We start from the raw sequence: 12,596 nt of genomic DNA, 5'->3' as shown, positions 1-12,596 counted from the left end.
CAGTGGTACCTCGTGTTATGTACTGTCCCCCTTATGAATGCTTCAGGTTACACGCTCCACTAACCCGGAAGGAGATGCCCCTTGTTGTGAACTTTGCCCCAGGATGCGAGCGGAAGTCGCGCTCCAGCAGTGCGGCAGCAGCGAGAGACCCCATTAGCGAAAGCGCGCCTCATGTTACAAGCCATTTCCGGTTACAAACAGACCTCCGGAACGGATTAAGTTCATAACTGGAGGTACCACTGTATTACCTTTATGCCACATTGCTAGGCACTTTCTATTTCAGTGTGGCATAGAAATGTTTCTTTTCCATACCTTAGTATGAATATATCTAAATGGGATTGATTGATTGTAATGATATCCTAAAGGAGTATATATAATAACTCCTCCTCATGTACTTGGGAGAATCATAGAATTGTGGCATTGGAAGGGACCCTGAGGATCATCTAGTTTGACCCCTTGCAATGCAGGAATACGCACCTTTTCCATACAGGAATTGAACCTGTGACCTTGGCATTGTGAGCACCACGCTTGGTGTTAAGATCCAGCCAGCAGTGGTTTCAAATCTTATCTTGTCCACCATCAAGGGCTGGTTTCCTAGGCATGACAAGTTTAAAACAATCTTGGAAACTGACTTGCTATTAATACAGGGTCTGCCGAAGATTTTAATCACCTTATTGGATGCTGATGAAACTTTGTCACATAGCTAAGCTAGCAACGGCACGTGACTTTAAATGTTCGTGAAACAGCTGGTCAAGTACTATATGATGCCAAGAGGTCTCTCTTTCCACCCGTAATCCTCTTACTCACAGCAAAGGATTCTTTTTTCCCCCCACAGATGGGGTGGGGCCACACACAGAGCAAGCTAAGAGCCCAGTCCTTGCTTCATTTTGTCTCCCCAGACAACAGTTGGGTTGGGTGGGTGTGCTTTTCCACTGATTTCATTTGGAACATCACCGAGAAGTCTGTGCTAATGGACTTCTCTCAACATCCCACCTTAGATGTCTAGAAAGAGACTTAGCTGTGAGTGTGAATCTGTCTCACTTAGCAAAATGTCAAAACATGGCCAAGATGTGTCATAAGGAGGGACTGTTACAAACAATTTCTTTAAAGACGATGACATTTTGAGGCCTCTTTGCATTAAACACTGTTTGTAAATGAAAGATAGCAGACTGGTACTTTGCTCACATTAAATATATACGGTATACACACAGAGGAGCCCATATTATTAGTCTGTCATTAGCCTTCCCCAACCTGGTGCCCTCCAGGTGTCTTAGACTTGAACACCCATGAGCCACAGACAGCATGGCCAGTGGTCGAGGATAATGGGAGTTATAGTCCAAAACATTTTGGTGGGCACAAGGCTGTGGAAGGCTGGTCTAAATGCTTTATCAGAATTACAGTCTTATCTCTAGTCTTGTTTATCTGGTTCATTTTGTCCTGTGGGAAATATTCATAGGACTCCAGGCAAATGCTGCAATCTTACACACATTTACTTTGGAATTAGCTTTGGCGAAGAACTTCTGTGTAAAAATGCAAAAGGATCAAGCTGTTAATTACATATTTCCTGTTCAGCACCCACTCTGCCCAGTACAGTCCATGTAAATGACACTAGGTTGGTCCAAGGATTCTATTATATGAGTGTTCCTCAAATCTAGTTCTCCTGAACTCAAAGGTGTGTTTAGCCTTTCAAATACTTTGACAGGATGGCATCCTTCCTACGTCTCCCTGCTGTTCTTCAGAAGACAGCTTAACCTGAAATATTTTTCTTCCTGCATATGTAATACGACGGTTGCAATTGTCACTGTGCTTGCGTGTTTGGACGACTGCATTAAAATTGTAGAGCATTAAATTTGTGATGTTGTGCACTGAAAAGAAAGCTGCTCAGGCTGCAATCAGCATGGGATTTGTGGCTTTTGGGGATTTATGGCTTGTCTCGTGAAAAATAAATTGCACTTGGCAGTGAGATATAAATTCTGATGCTGTTAAGACACTGTTCTGCTCTTTCCTTTTGACGGAATAGGAAAAGGATTTAAATTCCTGTTGGCTGAAGACATCAGCCTCATGTGCCCCCGACATCTGAATAGACTCTCTTGGCGCATATTAAACGTTGGGCTGCGTTAACGAGCTCGCAGATTGCGCTACAATTACACTTTCAGCTTTTTTTCCCCAGCTACAATGACAGCTTTTTGTAGGCTGAGATTTCTGTCGTTTGCAGGCAAAGACTCTGGCCTTTGAGAGCTGCATAACAGGCAAAGTTCAGCTAAAGAGTTAACCTTTCTAAAAGTCTGCTGGAAAGCTTTATATTATACCTAAAGGGGATTGACATATGATTACACCTATCCCAGTGCTTCTCAGGCAGTGGGTCAAGACCCACCAGTGGGCTTTGGGGTACTTTCAGATGGGCCTTAGCACCAGAGATTCCTCCTCCCCACCCCCACCCCCCACTGTTATCCCTGTGCCTTAACAGTTTGTTTAGACCAGTGGCAGCACCAGCGAATCCTTACATGCTAAGTAAAGGGGGCCAAGTTCAGGTAGGGGGAAGAGGGAAGGGAAGTTTCCCTCCTCTGCTGTGAAGAAGCCAGAGGACATGTGGAAGGAAATTAGAAAGTGAGAAACGAGATCACCATTCGTTATTGTTGCTGATGTTGTTAAATAAATAAAATGGGAATGGAAAAGAAGGAGATAAGTGGAAAGCGATTATAAGAGGGACAAGTGATGATAAAAGAACCAGGGTGAAGGAAAGAAAGTTAAGAAGAAGAAGAAGCGTTTGGATTTGATATCCCGCTTTATCACTACCTGAAGAAGTCTCAAAGCAGCTAACATTCTCCTTTCCTCCCCCACAACAAACACTCTGTGAGGTGAGTGGGGCTGAGAGACTTCAAAGAAGTGTGACTAGCCCAAGGTCACCCAGCAGCTGCATGTGGAGGAGCGGAGACGCGAACCCGGTTCCCCAGATTACAAATCTACTGCTCTTAACCACTACACCACACTGGCTCTTAAGGTTAAGGATATAAGAAACGCCAGCTGGATCGAGCCAAAGGCCCATCTAGTCCAGCTTCCTGCTCTTGCAGCAGCCAACCAGATACCTGTGGGAAGCCTCCAAGCAGGATCTGAACACAACAGCAGTCTTCCCTCCTGCATTTTCCAGCAACTGGTATTCAGAAGCATATTGCCTCTGACAGTGGAGGTAGAACATGGCCACTATGGCTAGTACAGTGATACCTTGGTTGTCGAACGGCTTGGCTCCCGAACAAATCGGCTCCTGAACGCCACAAACCCGGAAGTAAGTGTTCCAGTTTGCAAACGTTTTTTGGAAGCTGAACGTCTCACTCGGCTTCCGTGGCTTCCTATTGAGTGCAGGAAGCTCCTGCAGCCAATCAGAAGCTGCACCTTGGTTTTCAAACAGTTCCAGGAGTCTAATAGACTCCCGGAATGGATTAAGTTCAACAACCAAGGTACCACTGTAGTCATGGATAAGGGGTTGGAGTGGGGGAGAACATAAGGTACAAGCAGTGCGAAGGGGAGAAGAAATTACAGGATATGGGTAAAAATACTTTGAGAGGCATGTGGAAGGGAAAGGTCATTCATCTCCGTGTTGAGGCCCTGAATCAACAAATTCTGCCTAAAATGGGGAGGCTGAGTCTCAACATCTCCAGAGCAAATGTCAGGACTTAGCATGAGGAAAGCTGAGCTATGGAATTCCTTGCCACAAGGAAGGAACTTTAGCAATTTCCAAAGATGGATTAGATATCAGTAGAAGCTGTTATCAGTAATTGCCAGCTGATTGCCAGTCTCTGCCTCCATCTTGTCACTGGCTTAGCCCTTGAATCATCACTTGTGACTGGCGGGCCTTAAGTAATTTTCAGCCATTTCAAATGGATCTTGTGCGTAGAGAATTTGAGAACCACTAAAATCACTAAAATAGAGCCGTGGGGGGGGGGGGGCTAATCAAGGTGACTTTTGCATTCCAACAACAAATGATAGAATTCTTCACTCCTGCTGTGACTTTTGTTCTTGCTGAATTTCTCATTGGTTCATTTGAGTTTCTCTGTGGTCTGTTTCCCCTGGTTTAGCATCTTTCTTTTGAGGACTGTGCCTCCTGTTTGCTGTGAACTAAGATATGTGTGTGTGCGCACACAAACGCTGAAGGGGCAGAATCTGACAGCAATCATAATAAGCAGCTCAACATTCCAGTTCTTTCTGCAAATTCAAGCTTGGGTTACATATTACATGAAAGTTAGCACCAGGATTGACAGCTGCAGAGATTACTGCCTGCCCTGGATAGTGCCTTAAACCAAGCCTTTGTACCTTGGCAAATTGGGGGGTGGGGGCTGGGACTGGGAAGGGGAATACAACCAGTCAAATCTACTCATCTACTTGGCAGGCATTCTGCTGTCAGCCTATTTGAATCTCCGGCTTTAATAAAGACATCCAGAGTTCTCTGCATTTCTGCATTTTGGAGTGGGGGAATGAAGAATAGTTTTGATTTTCTTTCCTCAGAACAAATAGGTGTATGTAGTGGGATTTGGGGGGGGGGGTCCTATCAAAATAGCCTGGGCAGAAGATGTGGATCCCACAAAGCTGGATGCAAGGCGTCCATCTGGCCTCAGTACTTGGACTGAGACAGTTCTTATAAGTTGCCATTCTGTACATGAATTCCCACTCCCCACCGGAGGGGGGGTTTTTTTGGCTTGATTTATTTATTATAAATTATAATGTAACTGCATAGACAAAGAATAACCTGCCACTGACAGAACACAGCTCAGTGGTTATCCATGAGATGCTAAAGTTCAGCAGAGAGGCCCATTACTAATCATATCAACCAGCTCTGACCCCACATCACCTTCCGTGTCTGTAATAATTATTTTTCCCCTGTAAGACTTTCTACTTCTTTTGCCCTAGATTCCATCTCCAGAAATAGATTTCTCTGGAAGTAGGCAGGGGATTGTGCAGTTGGCATGTGTGGTTTGTGGGTAGGTGAGCACTCATTTGCAAGGCGACCTTTTTGATTAATTCTGTCTCCAGTATTTGTGTGGGAGAAAGGGAGGCAGGGAGTGTTAACACATAGTGTATATTGGTATAGATAAAGCAGAGCCGGTTCTATTATAGCTATGTACCTGTGAGAGCAAGATGTATATGCCGCCCATGTTCTCTACATGCATCAATTTATTTCTCCGGACCAAGGGGTTTATTGTATAATGTAGTCAGGCAAGCTTCCCCACTTCCGGGTCGATAAACAGAGGCAAGCTGTGATTTGTTAGTGAGTGAAGGCTGCAAATCAGTAGTCCCTGCCTAGGAATGCTTCTCCTGTAATGTAGCCTAAATATTTCTATGCTCTGGCAATGCCTTTTCTGTGTATCATTTAAAGTACACAGAACCCTTTAGGAAAGGGGTGGGGAACCTCAGAACCAAATGTGCCCCTCCAGGCTTCTTTACACAGCCCTCAGCCTTCTCCCCAGGCCACTAGGCACAACAGTCCTGCTCTTCACCCTCCTTGAGTGCGTTTGCATGGCTGGAATGTGAACGATGGTAATGTCTCTTGCTTGTGCAGATGGAGGAGGATGGTGCATTGGCTTGTGTGTGTACAAACTTCTGGCTTTTGCATGGATGGAAATTAGCTTAGTCTACAGTGTTAATAAGGGGCACACCCTTTGCTCTGGCCACTCCCATTTTGTCTCTAGCCCTGCCCATCACTGGCACGCAGACACCAGAAGGTGACCCCGTGTGCTGAAACAGGTTTCCTACTGTGCCTTATGAAAACAGTAATTTACAGACAACAATATCTATTGTGCTCACAGGACTAGTTCGAACCAATGGAAACCTCCAGCTTTGGCAAGGATTGTAAAGCATTTTGTGCAAATCTAAATACCTGCATAAACGATGAAATGATGATGATGATGATGATGATGATGTCTTGTTGTTCTGGGATGAAGCCTGCCTGATTGTGGTTGATATAGTGGCCAATAATTCTACTAAGGTGGGAAGTGAGGACCACAGTGGGGGAAATTGTGTCCTGGTTCAAAAGAGCAGGTTCTTATGATTGGCTGGTTTTTGTTGTAATCACTGTGACCCTTACTTCCATCCACACATAAAGCAGGGGCTTCTCCTGGAAAATAGCATTAGACAGGACACATGGGCATAGCCAGGATTTTTTGGGGGGGGGCAGGCTTTTGTTACAAGGATAGAACCTCAGATTTGTATTGGTTTTTATTGGTTTTTATTTATTTAGGAGGGCAGCTACCCGTCCCCCGTCTCCCCTTGGCCACACCCATGATAGGACAACTAAGTTAGGCAAGACTTGTTTGTTATACAATAAATAAAGCAATAAAATTCCCAGATGCACCCAGAGGCTTTGTAGAGCACTTCATGCATATGTCAGTTCTGGCATTCAAAGTCTATGTGCCAGATCTCCAAAATGCTGAGACGGAGTTAAAAGACAACACTCCAAAAATGTTTTGTGTTCTCACATTTTGTCAGGGGTAGGTATTGTTTTGGGGTTTTGGGGTTTTTTTAGAGTAATGTATGGGTTCCACAAGCACAAGGGTTGCACAGACACTTAATATTGACTTGTGTTGACTTATTCTAATTCTGGCACATGTCAGCTGTGTCTTAGCAGTCGCTTTGGCATGCATCTTCTGTTTTGCTGTGAAATTATCTCATATGCGTTCCAATCTCTTGTCTCCAGCCTGCGCTGCCTTCTGACCATCTGGTTGCCTAATGTTACTCAATTGGTCTGTTACGTTACCCTTGTGGTGCCAAATGTCTTTGAAGTAACTAGAAATCTCCCAACCCGTATAGGAAAGAACTAGGAGCTGGTGTTGTGGGGCCTGAGAATCACATGCATCTGGGTATTTGCTGTTCCCTTTGAAGCATTAAAGTTGTGGTCCTGGGTGTAAGTCTCATAGAACCTGGTGTTACTCGCTTCTGAGCAGACCTGCATAGCATTGTAGTGTAAGGTTTTGTTTTGTTTTTAAAGAGCGACTCAGTGTTCAATACTGTACACAGCAAATTGAGTTTTCCTTCATCTGCCTGATATTTGGAGAGATGGGAGAATAAATATCCTAAGAAATACTGGCAAGACTGGCAGCCCTTTCTAAAGATGCCTGTATTAATTTTGTGTTTAAAATGATGCCTTGGGGTATAGTGGAACTTAAATGTAAATTGTATGTCCCAAATTTGTATTCAGTTTGTTATGAGATTTTTTTTTTAATTAACAATATATCTTGGATTAAAGTCAGGTGAGACTTTTCTTACATCAATTCATTCTTTTGTGAAGGTGGGAAATGAAACAATGACATGTATTGATGGAATTATATGATGATCTTGCTACAGCTACTGAAGTCTTGCTATATCTACTAAAGGGTGAGAATCACCTAACCAGCCCCCTTAGTGGAAACCCTGCACAAGGACTTCCACTTGCACAAAGGGGCTTCTTCCTCTCTCCTTTCCCTATGCACCCCCCCTGGAATTGGTTTAGGGAGGGGGTCTGGAGGACCCCAGAACAGCATGTAGAGGAGTCATTCTACCTGGCAGGCTGCAGTGCTTCCACAGATGGAATGTTTGGAAGAGCGCAACATTGAGTTCTGCCCAAAGCTTTTGACATAAGACGAGCCTGTTGGATCAGGCCAAAAAGGCTCATCTGGCCCAGCATCCTGTTCTCACAGTGGCCAACCTATAGGAAGCCAATAAAAAAACCAGGACATGAGTGCAACAGCACTCTCTCCAAAAGCAATTCCCAACAACGGTTACTCAGAGGCATACTGCCTATGACAGCAGAGGTAGAATGCAGCAATCTTGGCTAGTAGTGGCTAGGAATTTGTCCAATCCTCTTTGAAAGCTATCCAGTCTTGTGGGAACCAATTCCATGTGCTGTGTGAACACATAGTTCAGAAGAAGTGCTATTTTTCGAGAAAAAGAGGTGCCGGAACTCACCACGAATGCCTCCATCGTTCTCTTATAATGGCAATGGCACCCAACTGAAAAATGCCAGAACTAAGTTCTAATGAGTTCCGGCTGGGGGAAAAACCCTGGCTACTGCTACAGAAGAGGAGGCTTCTATCAAGGATGCCCCCCAATATGGCCAGCTGGCCCATGAGTTGGGGTGAGGTAGTCACCTCAGGCAGCAGAGGCCCAGGAAGTGGTGCGCCCACAGACAACCTATCTGCCCTACCACTGGTGGGGTAGCAGCAGCAGCAGTACCACTGGCTTCCAGCAAAAGATCTTGCCAGAACCCACCACCACTGCTTCACAGGCACTGCCATGTAACCCAGGTAAGGGAGGTGGAGGCAGTAGCACTTCAGGCGGCAAAACAGGATGCGCTACCCCTGCCTCCCCAAGCCCTGGAGTCAGCACTAGAGATAATGGTTGATCTGCTGATCCCAAAGAATAAGGGTTTAACTGTACTCTTCATTGGACAGAAGCACTGGTGATGAAACTCGGTCTGGAAAGTTCTATGATCCATGAAAGCACTCACACTCCTATTCAATTTGAGTTTCCCTGTTAAATTTAACTTTCTCTAACTTGGATCGATGTATTACAGCCTACTCTTATTATGAGTCATGATCACAGAGTGTCTTACACCGTACAACTGTCTATATTGATCACAGAATGGTGTCACCCACGGAAACACAACAGAGATGTTCTTACCTTCACCCCAACTTATCTTCAGAGCCTTTCCCACATTGTGATGTAAAAAGTGAGCAGTGATTCACCACAGATGCTCAGACAGCAAAATCTAGAACATGCGTGCTTTGTCTTCAGGGCATGCAAGGATATTGCACTGCAATAAAAGCATGAAAAGCGTCTCTGATATACTTCCAAGCATGTGGGCCAAACCTAAAACTGATCACACAAGGCAAGAAATAAAATGTTGAACACCCATTATCTTCCATACTGGCATGAAGGGGGGGGGATATATATTTTCAGAGATAATATTGGCATAACAGCAATGGGAGAGGCAGTATATGTTTATCTACTACGGAGTCAGGGGAAATGGTTATGCTTAAAAGTACCCATAAGCCAAGAGGATGGAATTTGAGATAAAAATATTTTAACCAACAGGATTTCCCCTGTTGGTTAAAATATTGATTATTGATTTTTGTTGATTACATTATTGTTAGGGTACAAGAGCAGGCAGAAGCCTTGCATAGCAAATGGAGCTGATACGTAAAAGCACATGCTGCAAAGAGCAGTCTAGATCTACACACTGAATCTGTTTTGATGGAGAAATCATAACCCCAGCAAATCCCATGAAACTCTGTCCTCACCAAGACCCATATTCTACTAGCATCATTTCTGATGTGTCCTGGTTGGACAATACATGTTCTGAAAGTTGCATTCTGCTTACCACCACCAAGTGTTACCTTTTTGCATTTCCACTGTCTTTCTGCTTGCTCTAGCTATCGAAGCTGGTGAGCTCTATCCTGTTTGAAAGGGATCATGTCTCAAGAATGGCAGAGCTATTTGGCAGTGACCTTGGATACCTCAAACTGGTGGCATTTGCATGGTTAGCCAAAGAATATGGAATCATGAAATTGTAGAGTTGGAAGCGACCTGAGTGTCAAATAGTCCAACCCCTACAATGCAGGACTCCTGCCCAGAGCCATCCCTGGATGGGCTCGAACCACCGACCTTCTGGTTAACAACCAGACACACTGACCTATTGCACTACACGTGGGGAAAGGAAGCAGGAGACTGCGTGGATAGGACTTGTTGACTGTAACTGACTAAGCCATACTCTGAGTAGACCCACTCTAATCGATGGACTTAAGTTAGTCAAGCCCATTGATCTCAATGGATGTACCCTGAATATGACTTAGTCAGCTACGTCCTCGTGTGAATTGGCCAGCACAATGGCATGCAAGCCGTGGGGAACAAGCTGCCCACTCTGTGCTCAGAATAGTTACAATAACCCACACAGTCTGTAAAGAAGAACATGATTATTCTGAGCATTTAGGAATTTGGGAAGCTGCCTTTTGCAGAGTTAAGACCATTGGTCCTTGAGCACGATATTGTTCTCATTGACTGACCCTAGGTCCCATAGTTTAAGAGAGGGACATTCCTGGCCATAGCTGGAGACGCTGGGCATGGAACCTGGAATCTTCCGCATGCAAGGCAGACAAACTGCTACTGAGCTACAGCCCTTCCACAAAGAATTAGTTTACACAAAAGATATCAACAAGAATCACTGATATTATCCTTCTCTAAATGCCTTCCCCTTTAAATATCTGTACAATAGGTATTTGTACAGCTCCTGAGATTATTAATCATTTTTACATAGGCAGAAAAGAATGGAATTCATGTTTTTTCATTTTCTTCAGAGGCTCAAAAGACAGTATAATCATTCTAGATGGCTCAGCCCATGCTCCAAACTGATATATTCTCGTCCATAACAATAATAGGATTATTGGATCCCTACCAAGGATTTATATCTTGCTATTTAATTTTTCAACATGAGGTCAGATTGATTAATGTGTATTAGATGCATGGATGGAATCTTGAGATCGTCCAAGGAACAAATTCTGAGTGCTTGTCTTGAAAGAGACTCGATAGTCTCTCCACTGTGTGCTGATCTCCTTCCCTTTAAAAGTCAGCCCTCACACATCTCTGCAGAGCAGTAGTGCATCAGTGGATCATAAATAAATTACAGAACTAACTAGCTATTTTTGAAGAGCATGCAGTTTAGGTAATGCATATGCTTCCTCCCTAATCCAGCTCAAGGAACGAGATTGATTGTCAAGCCCACTTGACAGCATCTGGAAAAACCATCTTCATTGGTCATGTTTCTGTCTGAGATGTTCAGTTCTGCTCCATCAGCCGTTTGAAGAAGGCTATTGGTATATGCTTGATTACGAGGTCATTTCACCCATTGGATACCTCCCTCCTACTAAGTTTCATCAGGTTAGATGTGACTTCCAAGGTCAGCAAGAGGACTATGCCAGCCCATGGATTAAATAAATATAGTAGAAACCACAAGAATGGCAAGAGTATTTATGAGAGGTGCACATTTGCTCTGTGTGCACTCTGAATTACAAGGCAAATGGGCTGATTGGATGACATTTCCACCTGCCTGAGTCAAAGTGTGCCTTTCAGCAAGATGCCTCAAGTCAGTTCAGGGACTCCCTCAAGTCTCAAGTTGTTCTGTGGTCTCAGGCGTCCAAAAAATCCTGAATTTTGTCACTTAGAATAAAGCTGCATATATTTTTTAAAAGCAAAACCAAACTGATGAATGAAATGCTGAGCTCGAGTGGAGAGATCTTTTGTTTTGATGGACAGCTCTAGGTTTTCATTGCAGTGAATTGTTTCCCCGTGGCATGCCAATTACCGTGATGTGGGAAGCAGATGTTCTGCCTGGGAAAAGCAGGGTGTGCAGAAGAGCAGTGGACTATTGGCATCCTTCTCAAATCACTTTTCCCCCTAACAATTAAAATCAGTAGTTCAATCACCTTGTTTTTCCACTGCTTATATTTTCTCCCCCACTTGTGTTAATCTGGTTCTTAGTCTGCAGACTTTTAGGAGAGCTCAGCACAGGGTCACACCACTTTCCCTCTCCCTCAGTTCAGTTGTAGAGCTTTTTGTGTAATTAGTTTATTTTTATTCTAATCACTTTCTGTTTCCAACGAACACCTACTTCATTTTTCATGCCATTTGTTTTCTCTTATTTTTCCTTAGGTCTGTTTGTGCAAACTTCTCGCGAGTCCCCACATCTCTTTGTGTGCATGTGTTTTTCTTTCCACCCTCACCCCCAGTTTTAACTTACTTGTTCAAAGTTTTATACTCCTCTCTTCATTTTAGGGTACCTGTAATTTCACTGTGTTGCATTATTGCTGTCTGGTATTAATATTTTCTTATTAAAGTTTTCTCCCGCTTTTAAGTTTGGTGCTCTTTCCCCACTCAAGTAAGCCTCCTTGTCCCTTAAAGCTCATTGCCAGCCTATTATTGCCCATAAAACGCATGGAGAGGTTAAGTGGTTTCTATTTTATCCACCCCAAAATAGAAAAGTCTTGTCCTTGCAGGAGAACCACTCCACCTATAACATGCTGAAAGATGACAGGCTTCATCACTTGAAATAAAAAATTAAAATACATTGAAATACACTCACAACAATGGACTAATTTATGTAAAATATATTGCAGCCAGTGAAAAATGTATGCTTATCTCTGATTTAAACAAGAAGACATAGCTGAAACAGATAATCTAAAAGCAGAACATTATCAGGATATGTTGCTTTTTATTTCTGCAGCACAATATAAAGAACGCTTTATACTGCAAGCAGCTCTAAATTTATCTTAATGGGCCTTTTAGTTATACATATAAAACCACCTATCATTTTACTTGCATATAGAGTACTTTACTTGAAACCTACAGTGTAAACCAATTGCTGACAGTTCAATGACCACTTGCCACATTCCTCTTATATAACTCTTTCCATTTTGACAACATGCCCATTATTTAAAATTTATTATTGTAATGTTTCCTCCATGGAGATCTCCTTGATACTCAAGAGTGTTTGGAAAACAACCCCTCCCCTTTTCCAAAGTCAAGGGGTCTGTGCTTCCAAAGCAAGCATGGAATCCTATGTACACCTACTTGGACAC

The 12,596-nt window shown here is 43.5% G+C and overlaps 1 protein-coding gene across 3 annotated transcripts in view; it reads left to right on the top strand.

Moving 5' to 3' along the window:
• Positions 1-12,596, top strand: part of DLGAP4 (DLG associated protein 4) — a 326,608-nt gene that overhangs the window by 259,122 nt on the left and 54,890 nt on the right. The window lies entirely within an intron of this gene.

Source organism: Podarcis muralis, chromosome 5 (genome assembly GCF_964188315.1).
Source record: "Podarcis muralis chromosome 5, rPodMur119.hap1.1, whole genome shotgun sequence".
Lineage (NCBI taxonomy): Eukaryota > Metazoa > Chordata > Lepidosauria > Squamata > Lacertidae > Podarcis > Podarcis muralis.
This window is presented reverse-complemented; position numbering and strand designations above follow the sequence as displayed.